The sequence below is a fragment of the Mizuhopecten yessoensis genome, unplaced genomic scaffold (assembly GCF_002113885.1).
Source record: "Mizuhopecten yessoensis strain PY_sf001 unplaced genomic scaffold, ASM211388v2 scaffold8811, whole genome shotgun sequence".
NCBI classification, from domain to species: domain Eukaryota; kingdom Metazoa; phylum Mollusca; class Bivalvia; order Pectinida; family Pectinidae; genus Mizuhopecten; species Mizuhopecten yessoensis.
The window spans coordinates 1,273,191-1,284,831 of record NW_018407733.1 but is presented as its reverse complement, the minus strand read 5'-3'; positions in this window follow the sequence as shown (position 1 = coordinate 1,284,831).

Below are 11,641 nucleotides of genomic sequence, written 5' to 3'. Positions count from 1 at the left end.
GTCAACATTACTACAAGAAAAACGAGTCAACAGTACCGCATGATAAACTTGTCACCATAACCACAAGATAAACATGCCAACAGTACCACAAGGTACACGTGTCAACTTTACCACAAGATAAACGTGTCAATATTACCATAAGAAGAACATATCAACACTATAACGAGATATACGTGAAAACATTAAGATGAACGTTAAAACATTACCATGAGGTATATGTGTCAACCATACCACGTGCTTAACGTATAACTATTACTACAAGATAAAAGTGTCAACATTCACACAAGATGAATATGTTCACATTCACACAAGATAAACATGTCAACATTACCTAAATATAAACATGTCAACATTTCCAGTAGATAGGTGTGTTAACATTACCACAAGATAAACTTGCCAACACTACCACAAGATAAACGTGTCAACATTAACACAAGATTAAGGTGTAAACATTACCACAAGATAAACGTGTCAACGGTACCACAATGTGATACATGTCATCATTGCCACAATATAAACATGTCAAAATTATCACAGATAGACGTGTCAACACTACCAAGAGATATGTTGTACGTGAAAACATTGTGATGTACGTTAAAACAATACCACGAAAAATGTATGTCAACAATAAATAAATAAGTCAACATTACTACAAGATAAACTTGCCAACATTATCACTAGGTAAACATGTCAACAGTACCACAAGATAAACGTGTCAACACTACCACGAGATATTAGTGAAAACATTGTGATATACGTTAAAACATTACCGCGAGTAAAATGTGTCAACAATACCACAAGATAAACGTGTCAACCTATCAACAGGATAAACATATCAACATTACCACAAGATAAACGTGTCAACCTATCCCCAGGATAAACATATCAACATTACTGCTAGATAAATATGTCAACAGTACCACAATATAAATATATCAATATTACCATAAGATAAACATATCAACATTACCACAAGATAAACGTGTCAACATTACCACAAGATAAACGTGTCAACAGTACCAAAATATAAACATATCAATATTACCATAAGATAAATATATCAACATTACCACAAGATAAACGTGTCAACATTACCACAAGATAAACGTCTTACCATTACTACTAGATAAACGTGTCAATATTACCACAAGATAAACGTGTCAACAGTACCACAAGATAAACATATCAATATTACCATAATATAAACATATCAATATTACCATAAGATAAACATGTCAATATTACCATAGGATAAATATATCAACATTACCACAAGATAAACGTGTCAACATTACCACAAGATAAACGTGTTACCATTACTACTAGATAAACGTGTCAACATTACCACAAGATAAACGTGTCAACATTACCACAAGATAAACGTGTCATTATTACCACAAGATAAAAGTGTTACCATTACTACTAGATAAAAGTGTCAACATTACCAATAGATAAATATGTCAACTAAAACTACAAGATAAACGTGTCAACATTACCACAGGATAAACATATCAACGTTACCACAAGATAAACGTGTCAACCTATCCCCAGGATAAACATGCCAACATTACTGCTAGATAAATATGTCAACAGTGCCACAAGATAAACGTGTCAACAGAACCAAAAGATAAACATATCAACATTACCACAATATAAACGTGTCAACAGAACCACTAGATAAACATATCAACATTACCACAATATAAACGTGTTACCATTACAACCAGATAAAAGTATCAACATTGCCAATAGATAAATATGTCAGCTAAAACTACAAGATAAACATATCAACATTACCACAAGATAAACGTGTCAACAATACTAGCAGATAAATATGACAACATTACCACAAGATAAACTTGCCAACATTACCACAAGATAAACGTGTTACCATTACAACCAGATAAAAGTATCAACATTGCCAATAGATAAATATGTCAGCTAAAACTACAAGATAAACATATCAACATTACCACAAGATAAACGTGTCAACAATACTAGCAGATAAATATGACAACATTACCACAAGATAAACTTGCCAACATTGCCACAAGATAAACGTGTCAACTTTATCAAAAGATAAACGTGTCAATATTACCACAAGATAAATCTGCCAACATTACCACTAGAGAAACATGTCAACAGTACAACAAGATAAACGTGTCAACATTACCACAAGATAAACGTGTCAACATTACAAGTAGATAAATATGACAACAGTACCACAAGATAAACTAGTCAATGTTAACACAAGGTTATACATGTCAACATTACCATAAGATAAAAATATCAACACTATCACGAGATATACGTGAAAACATTGAGATGTACGTAAAAACATTACCACGAGGTATATGTGTCCACAATACCACGAAATAAACAATTTCTCGAGATATACAAGTACGTAATCTCCCGTAAGACAGTTGTTTCTTTAAATCCATTACGTACCACTATCGTAACATATACCTGTACCCTAGGCAAACGGTATCACGTCTTTTTATGCTTCAGCTCTCATTTTGTGCTGGGCAGAGATGGATTGTTTGGATCATCTCGTATCTGGACCGCAGGGAGTTCCGGACTCCGCCCTGTCAGCGTCGTCATATTATCAGTCCAAGAAATTACATCACTTCCCAGCTTGTGGTCGCCTGTATATGTACGAGGACAGGGATTCGACCGGCTGCCCGGCTCCGAATGCCGCGGGCTGGTGCAGCTTACTGAGAGATGAAAACCCACACATCCAGGTGAGACTTTGTAAAGACAATTCAGGAGAAATACAAGTGATTTTTCGCAGTCCTAATTAAAGTGATTTGCCGAATCTAGTTCCATATACTAAAACCTTATCATTGTAATATTTTACTATGTACAGCCTTCTTTTACCGAAATTGTAATTTACTTACTCGAAATTTCGACTTAATAAACGGATATTTCGGAAGAAGAACTCAAATTTTGATTAAATAACTTGCAATACGATACCCACAGTTAGCAAGTCGAAATAACGATGAAGTTTCTCGAAATACTTAAACAAAAACGGAAAATATGTTTTCGTCTAAATAGCCCTAGTGATGTTCAGTACTACAAAGATAAATTATATTGGTCCTGATATTAGAAAGAGTATTCATATTAAAATTTACTTTTCAAGATGTTCTAACCTATATACTTAAAAATCAACACATAGATCCAACTTGAATTTTTAAGGTTGAATTTCCTGACCTGAAACGGATTGTTGGCGTCGTGACACAACAACGAAAAGTGTCAAACACGCGTCATGATATCCGTACATATCACGTTTTATACAGTGAGGACGGAGATGACTGGAAGTACGTGCAGTCAGAAGGCGTCACACAGGTAATATAATGTATCACTTAGTTAACATCTTATAATGACACATAGGTAGCAAATTATGGTGTGAAAAAGATAATAGTGTTTCACTAGTGTACTATAGCATGGTGTCACACATTTCATATAGCATAACGCCACATATGTCATATAGCAAGATGGTACACAAGATTAATTCGTTGTCAAGGCGCCACATGGCACATGAACATGGCGCCATACATGTCATAAATATGGCGCCACTCTGAAGAAATGACATTGTTAAACACAGATAACATGTTCGTAGCATGGTGACACCAAGGTTATATAACACTGCGTCGCATCGGTAATATAAAAGAATACCACAAAGGTCAAAGCAAATCATAAAAGGAATATAGTACGATAACACGGGTACAAGCATCACAACATTGCGTGACGCCATACATAAAATAGGTGCAATGTCAAATGACGTGATTATAACGATTGTCATCGACTGTAAGTCGACATAGTTTCACCTATTGACCTTCACAGGAAAGATGTGGTTGGATTGTGTAGCGGTGAAGCCTTTTGATATACTCCATATAAATGTGTATAAAGACTAGACCGTGTGTCACTTTTTCATACTTTGTGTTTCCTTATGAATGTGCACCTGGACTAGACGATATGGCAAGGCCGACATTTTCTATTACAGATTTTCGACGTTCCATCAGACTCCGAGGATGACACAGAACATTACCATACCGTTAATCCCCCTGTTGTAGCTCGGTACGTCCGTATTCGGCCTCTGACCTGGGCAAGCACAACACATTCTGTATGTCTCCGATTTGACGTGATCGGATGTACCCACGGTAGGCAATAGTCGTTAGGGTCAATCGAATAGAAAGATTCACGTTAAAAATCACAATCATATGTGAATATTTATCCATTTCTTTTATATGATAAAAAATGATGAAAATTTTGCAAGTTTCAGGATTTAAAATACTTTATTTATGCAAAAGCATCCTTCAAATTTGAAGACTGGATATTTATAGTTAATGTTAGTGTATCCAAAACTAGGCACTTGTGGGAAATCCCAAAGTGTTAGCCAAAACACCAAGGTATCCCTTCTGGGAACAATTACACCTGTTAAAAACCAATACTGACCAGGAAAGTATTTTGCGTTCCATTTATATAACGACTTGCTGCAAATATTCACTTGGAGTAGAAAAGAAAAGTGAAAGATGTCTGTTTATAAAAAAATGAACATCAACATTTTATTGATACTGTGATATTATATACATCTATATCAAACTGTAATATGTCCCGTTTTGAGTACATCTATTGATCTGAATATAAGTGTTCCCTAATATATGTGGAATTTAAGTTCAAGTTTGTTTACTAAGTTCTAACCAAGATCATTTCTGGATCAGCCTGATGCAATTTATGCATTTGGCTTATGTTATGCGAGGCGCGAGAAGAAGCGTCGATATGGCACTGATCGAATGGCACCCATAGCCATCTCAATACGTTTTCTTCTGGAAATGTTTATATAAGTATATTCAACGAGATATATTTGAGACAAAACTAGACATTATTAATGGTACAGTAAAAACCAGGATTGTTTACTTGTCTCATGTCAGATAACGGTTGACGTTAAATTGAGATTTCATTAGTTTGGCAGCAAAGCTTAGAACATATTGCATTAATCTACGGAGTATATCTTATGCTTTAAAGTATAACTTCATCATACATATTGTGTTATTAGTTACCTGTTTATGTTTTTGTATCGGCTTTGTTGTTATCTACTAAATCAGATACCGGGATACGACGATTTGCTTACCTCCCCTTGCCAGCTGGATCCATCAGTGGCGATGACGTTATAAGCAAAGGACATGCCAAACTTCTTGGGGAGTGCAGCATCCGGTGTCACCATGACGTCACGTGTCGTTCATTCTCCTACAGCGACGAGTACAAAGATTGTGAAGCATACAGTGTCAATAAGTACAGCCAGCTGAAGTTAAACGTAGGCGAGCAGTCAATTTCGGAGAAACAGTATCTCTACTACTTTGAAATGAGTGAGTGTAACCTAATATTTCACTGTTACTAGAAACATTTTTGTTCCGGTTTGTTTTTCAGAAACCAAACTGAATGTATACCACGCATATTTGATACATGCATATAATAAAGCAATAGCACAGATGTTTAATCTAATATCTCTAACTAATTCCTTGACCTTAGCTGTTTAATAGGACGTTAAACAATATCAAACCTAACCAAATGATTTCTTGAGCAGTTCGACAAAACTCATCTGCTCATACACAGCCCAAAGTCATGGCTAAAGTGTCGCGGACTAATATAACTATTCCTTACGAACACAGACGTGTGTTATCAAAGGATCGTTCTTATTTGGCTCGCAATTATTTCGTTAAAGGTTTTTGAACCCTTTATAATATTTTAAAACATGATGTGTTTGAGTAACATAACCTAATTAAATTTACCATAAGATAACTGAATCGTTTATTTTATGTCAATGAGTGTCAGTGAAATAGGGAATTATGAAGCTGACTTTTGTTTTGCGAATTCGAAAAAAATCGCACAAGGTTATTAATTTTCAAGCTATTGATATGAAAGAAATCATTAAGGTTTTTTTCCCGTACAGCATTTTTTTCATCCTTATATGATGATTTTAAAATATAGATAATAGAGTTCTGTACAAGCAGCACGATTTGTAAACATGATGACACAAGAATTTTACCAACAGTGCTTTGAGGCATGACATTTACAGCTTTAACAGTACACTAGTGAGATATAGATATCAAAAGAAATGTAAACCTGAATGGGTTTCTGACTTATTTTGTAATCTTTAAAAGGCTGCAATGATAAAACTCGAAATATAACAAATGTATACCTGAATGTTCCAGCTAACGTAGACCTGTACATGACAACTGATCCGACAACCGGACTGATTTACAAAGTTATCACACAGAAGTACAGCAAGGAGGACGCTATGACAGCTTGTGCTGGTCTCGAGATGAGACTCCTAGTGGTCAACTCTGTGGACAAACTCAACCTCTTACATCGGGTAAAGTCATCGAGTCTCATCCTCAGTAAGTAAGAGTCGTGTGACCACGATTTACACTTATCAATAGCTGGTCTAAACTCTATCAAACGTTAATGTAACATTCACCAACAAGACACATAGCAGTAGACTGAGAGTTATAGAACAAGTTCCAGTGTGCACCACTCTGTGGCGGCAGACAGTTGTTTACCATGTGTCGGACCTTCACATCCTTTTACATATATTGTTATGGAACGTTAACATTATCTCCTTCTAGCTCAACTAATAGGCGTCAAATAAAGAGTTAAGTAAAATTGAAAAAAATTGAATCAGTGGTTACAGAGGAATTATTTATTTAACATTTCTTAAGCGATACTTAAATATCACATTTTTTACAAGCTGTGCTGAATTGTCGTTTTCAATGTTAGAAGTTATTAATTGAAACTCCCTATAGCCATGATTGAACGTTCGCCACGCACTCAATAAGTAGTGTTATTTGAAATATAGATGAGTGACTCGTGAATATTTTGCCACTATTTTGGGGGAAAATTCGAACTGATAACCTATTCACGTTTGATAATTGAAACTTTGGCAAAATTACGATAGTATATACAGTGAGGTACTCCTATGAAGTAAATTATGTTTAAACATCCATATTTGGATTTTGGTTCAATCGAAAGTCATCGTGTTGTCCAATGGAGGCCGCCATTTCTATTTGTTAGCTGTCAAAAAATGGTGATTATTTCCGTCACAATTACAAGCGATCGGTGCGTCCATAAAACACCAAACGACACGAAATAGACTGCGTTGACATCGAATAAACCATAAATAACTAGCACATGTCGTAACCAGGTCTTTTGTCCATATCAAGACCAACTTTCTTCCTCTTCGTATGTTTTTCGTATCGGACGACATGGCGATATCGCTCTGCAGTTAATTTACAAAAATGACAATATTTCCTGTCATAGTTATCAAAACAAGAGTATAATTCCTTAAATAATAAAATACGTTTGATGCCGAATTGAATTACACAAATGTAGGAGTATGACTACAGAAAAGGAAATCATAATATCCAAGATCAGACTGTTTGTGCGGCGTCACTTCCGGCAATGTGCATCAGACGTCAACAACATGAAGCTGAGGAGAAAACGCAGAGATACAGAAGATCGACAATGTTTATTAATTGTAATTAATAAGTATGGTTTGTGGGATAGAATACAGTTGTAATTTACATAAAGTAAACATAGATAATGTATTGCTTGAGTCGATGTCCTTGTAAGACGAGATGTGTGTGTTGTATTTTGACAAGTGACACAAACAGGAAATGCGAAATGAAGGCAAAAATATTTTTGGTCAAAACAAATTTACAAGTTTTTGGCACATTTTGGTCAATGCATGTTCTTTCTTGTGAAATTGAATGTTTGTATTGAAAAACCGATTATTTATATTGCTGTTTGAAGTGTCAATAAAAAGTAAACAATTTATGGAAGCATGGAAGAAGCACATGTGTCAAATTAGTGTCTACTGCATTGCATTTTTAATAGACATTAAATACCAATTAACACTAATGTTCACTTTTAATTTATTTTATAACACAGGTGTGCAGCATAACTAATTGAAGCCATAGAAGCACAATTCATAGCATACATATATATGAATGGCAAACTCTTTGTAATGACTCGAAAGCATATCCTTTCCAATATTGTCATGTCAAATAACAACATTGGCGTGAACATATGAGGAGGAAGCTCTAAAGACCCACACATTCCAAAGTGTTTACATCTGCATGTAATGTACTGGGGATAGATGCTCGTCAACATTAATGCATGGTTATTGCCTATTCCAAAAACGCACAAAGAACATTGAATGAAATTTGTCTAACGACTCATTTTCCACCAGAGGACATTGAAACACAAAATGGCAATCTACAACTGTACAGTACTCAGTTTTATAGGAATTATGGATTTGATGATGCAGTGTATAGAAATGTCTATGAAGGGAATGACAAGGTTTACAGAATTGACTATTTGCAGGATTGACTTACTTGATTGCCTGACAGTTACTCCAAAAAAAAAATGTGTGTTTGTAAATATTGGTAGCTACAATTATGATATGGTGATATCCGATGGGATGATGTTGTCGTGGTATCTTCCTCACTAAGCAAAAGACATCTAAGCTTTTTTTCACGTCTGCAACTACATGTCAAGCAACATTTTAAAGTTTCGTACTGGAGTAGCCCATCACGAAAGTAAAACTTGACTGATTTAGCTGGCAGAAACTTGCAGAGAGTATTGTTTTACGGATATGTAAAATGGTAAATATGCCAATGTCTTGATTACGTTGGAAGAAATGCGATTATTCCAAAGGTTCAATAATGATGAACGGTAATCAAATTGAAATTTGACGCATGATCCAACAGCTAAAATGATAGCACAATACGTATACATCAACCTGAAATCTTATGTATGGAATTTATGTCAATTTCATTGAATAATTGGTAAAAAAAATAATCAAAAATTACAAATATACCTAGTAACTTATATATATGCCACATTATCGCCACCCTACTATTCCGCTGACATATAATAAGGTGACACTGGGTTTACTGTTTTATACGATGATTCAAATGTCTTTTATGTGTATGTAATATGCTAATTAACGTAATTATCAATATAAATCAACTACTGTGATCTAATATTTGTTAATGACTCTTCTTTTTAACAAACCATAACATACATATCATGCATTATTTTTCGGTTAAAAAGGCAGTTTTAGAAAAATTTGATGTTTGGTATTACACTACATGGGCCTCCATAGTTTTACAAAAGTAGTTCCAATATGGCTGATTTTTTTATGGTGAAATTAACTAATGACTTGACTTTGAAGTTGTGATTATCAGTCTTTTGGAGCAGTTTCGTTAACTTTCAACAATCCCGCTACCTAAATTGAGTTCTAAGGAAGATTTTGACTGATATTTCCTTGCAAATCGACTCTGTTTTGTGTAGATATGTTATTTCCTGCATACCGTGTAATTATTGCAACTAAAACAATATTAAGAAACTGAACTTAACTGAAAGCTAATACATACTGTTACTCATACCCTAAGGATTGTAGTGATACCAAAATAAGGGCTATCGAGGTAAAATTCAAGAAATTATGACCTTTTGTAACTTAATTGAAAACAGACTTTACATGAACCTTAAGTAAAAATGTTGTTGTTACGTAAGTGGATGGTCAAAGTTGATAAAGGATCCCCGTATAACAGTAAAAAATTGTTAATACGCATTGAAAACAATTTTATGCGCCATGAATATTGTAATGTTCTTGGGTTTCGGGGTGGGTTGGCGCCCAGAGAACGACATAGAAACGTGCTCTCACTTCAAGTATTTTATTCAAGATGGCGTAATCACATGTTACATAAAACAAGGGGAGTAACTCTGATTGATTACATTTTTATAGGTAGCAATACACTACCAGTAGTATACGACGTAATAGCATATAATGTTACAAATATAACTTTCACAAGTCATTTGTGTAAAGACTATAACCATACATTGTGGGGCATGTATAGAAAAAGTTGTAAGTATAAAAACACAATGGAACCTTGGAACTACGATCCTTCTATAATGTACATGTACTGTCAGTTGTAAAGTCGCGCTAGATGTATGGGGAACTTTTTTCCATTAAAGATTATATCATAGACAAATCATTGTTGAAAAGAAAAACTATTCTAGAAGTTTTATAAAAACTAATAAAGACAAAATTATGAGGGAAAAAAAGGTTTCTAATGGTAAAAATGCAACGGGTCAGACGGGGAGAGGAATCCTCGACCGTCAAATCCAGAAACTGTCGCTGTAACCAACCCAGTTCCCTATTCAACAATAGTTCAGTGTCCCTGTCGCGGTCCTGTCATATCTTAAAGTGGATATTACTGTACGTACGAAAATCTATAGTGCAATTATTTACATGTAGTGTTGGCCTGCATTTGGATGGGAATCCGTAAGGGGAGGTAACACATAACAGCGAAATTCTTAATTGTTTTTGTCTGTAGGGAATAAGGATCCTTTAGACATAATTATAACTTTGTCAATATATAATCGATGTAAAAACAAAATGTCGGAGAGACCTCTCCAGGAAGACATCATTCTTCTATAAAAAAAGGAAACATTTGTGATGATACTTAAACACATTGACAACTAAAATATGTTGCAGAACCCATTTCTGACATATTTGACGTTTACTATTTATAAAACGTCTTTTAATTATTTACAACAGAAAAAGGATCAATAAGGGTGAGTGGAGGATGGTATGAGGTTGACGGGCTGACTAAATGGTGGGACGGGGGAGACCCAACTCAGCCTTTCAGCGACAAACTCGTGCAGTGGGACACAGCGGTGGAATATGAACATGGAAGCTGTATTGTCTACAATAACAAAAAAGTTCAACGAACTTCTTGTACACCAAAGAAGTTCTCAATCTGTGAGATATGATACAAAGGACACTTTCTCACACATGGTCTGTTTCGCCACAGTAACTTATATCCGTTCATGTTTGTAGATAAGTATTGTGTATTTCAATAAAGTGTCCAAATGGACACATGTTCTTCTCATAGAAAGAAAGAATAGAATACAGTGTTTGTTTAACCATTATTATTTTTCTATCGTACATGTATATATGACCGCTATAACGCTCCAATGTTCCGTTTGAGAGGCTTTAACTTTATTGGTAGGAATACCATCGTATGTGATACTATTAGTGCTGTAATTGGTTGTTACCCTGTGTACATGTATATCGATAGGTCTTGAATTTAAGTGCTCTTTACTTTAATAATGTTAACTGAAATTGACTTTGATGTAGCTACATTATGTACCCTATGTATTTAGTTTATCGGCATTCAGCAGATGATTAAAGTTTTCGGGAAATCGGATAAGTCTGTATACATAGGGTACATAATGTAGTTACATACATAGTGTACATAATGTAGCTACATACATAGTGTACATAATGTAGCTATATACATAGTGTACATAATGTAACTACATACATAGGGTACATAATGTAGTTACATACATAGTGTACATAATGTAGCTACATACATGGGTACATAATGTAGTTACACACATAGTGTAAATAATGTAGCTATATACATAGGGTATATAATGTAGTAACATACATAGGGTACATAATGTAGCTACATACACAGGGTACATAATGTAGCTACATACATAGGGTACATAATGTAGCTACATACATAGGGTACATAATGTAGCTACATACATAGGGTACATAATG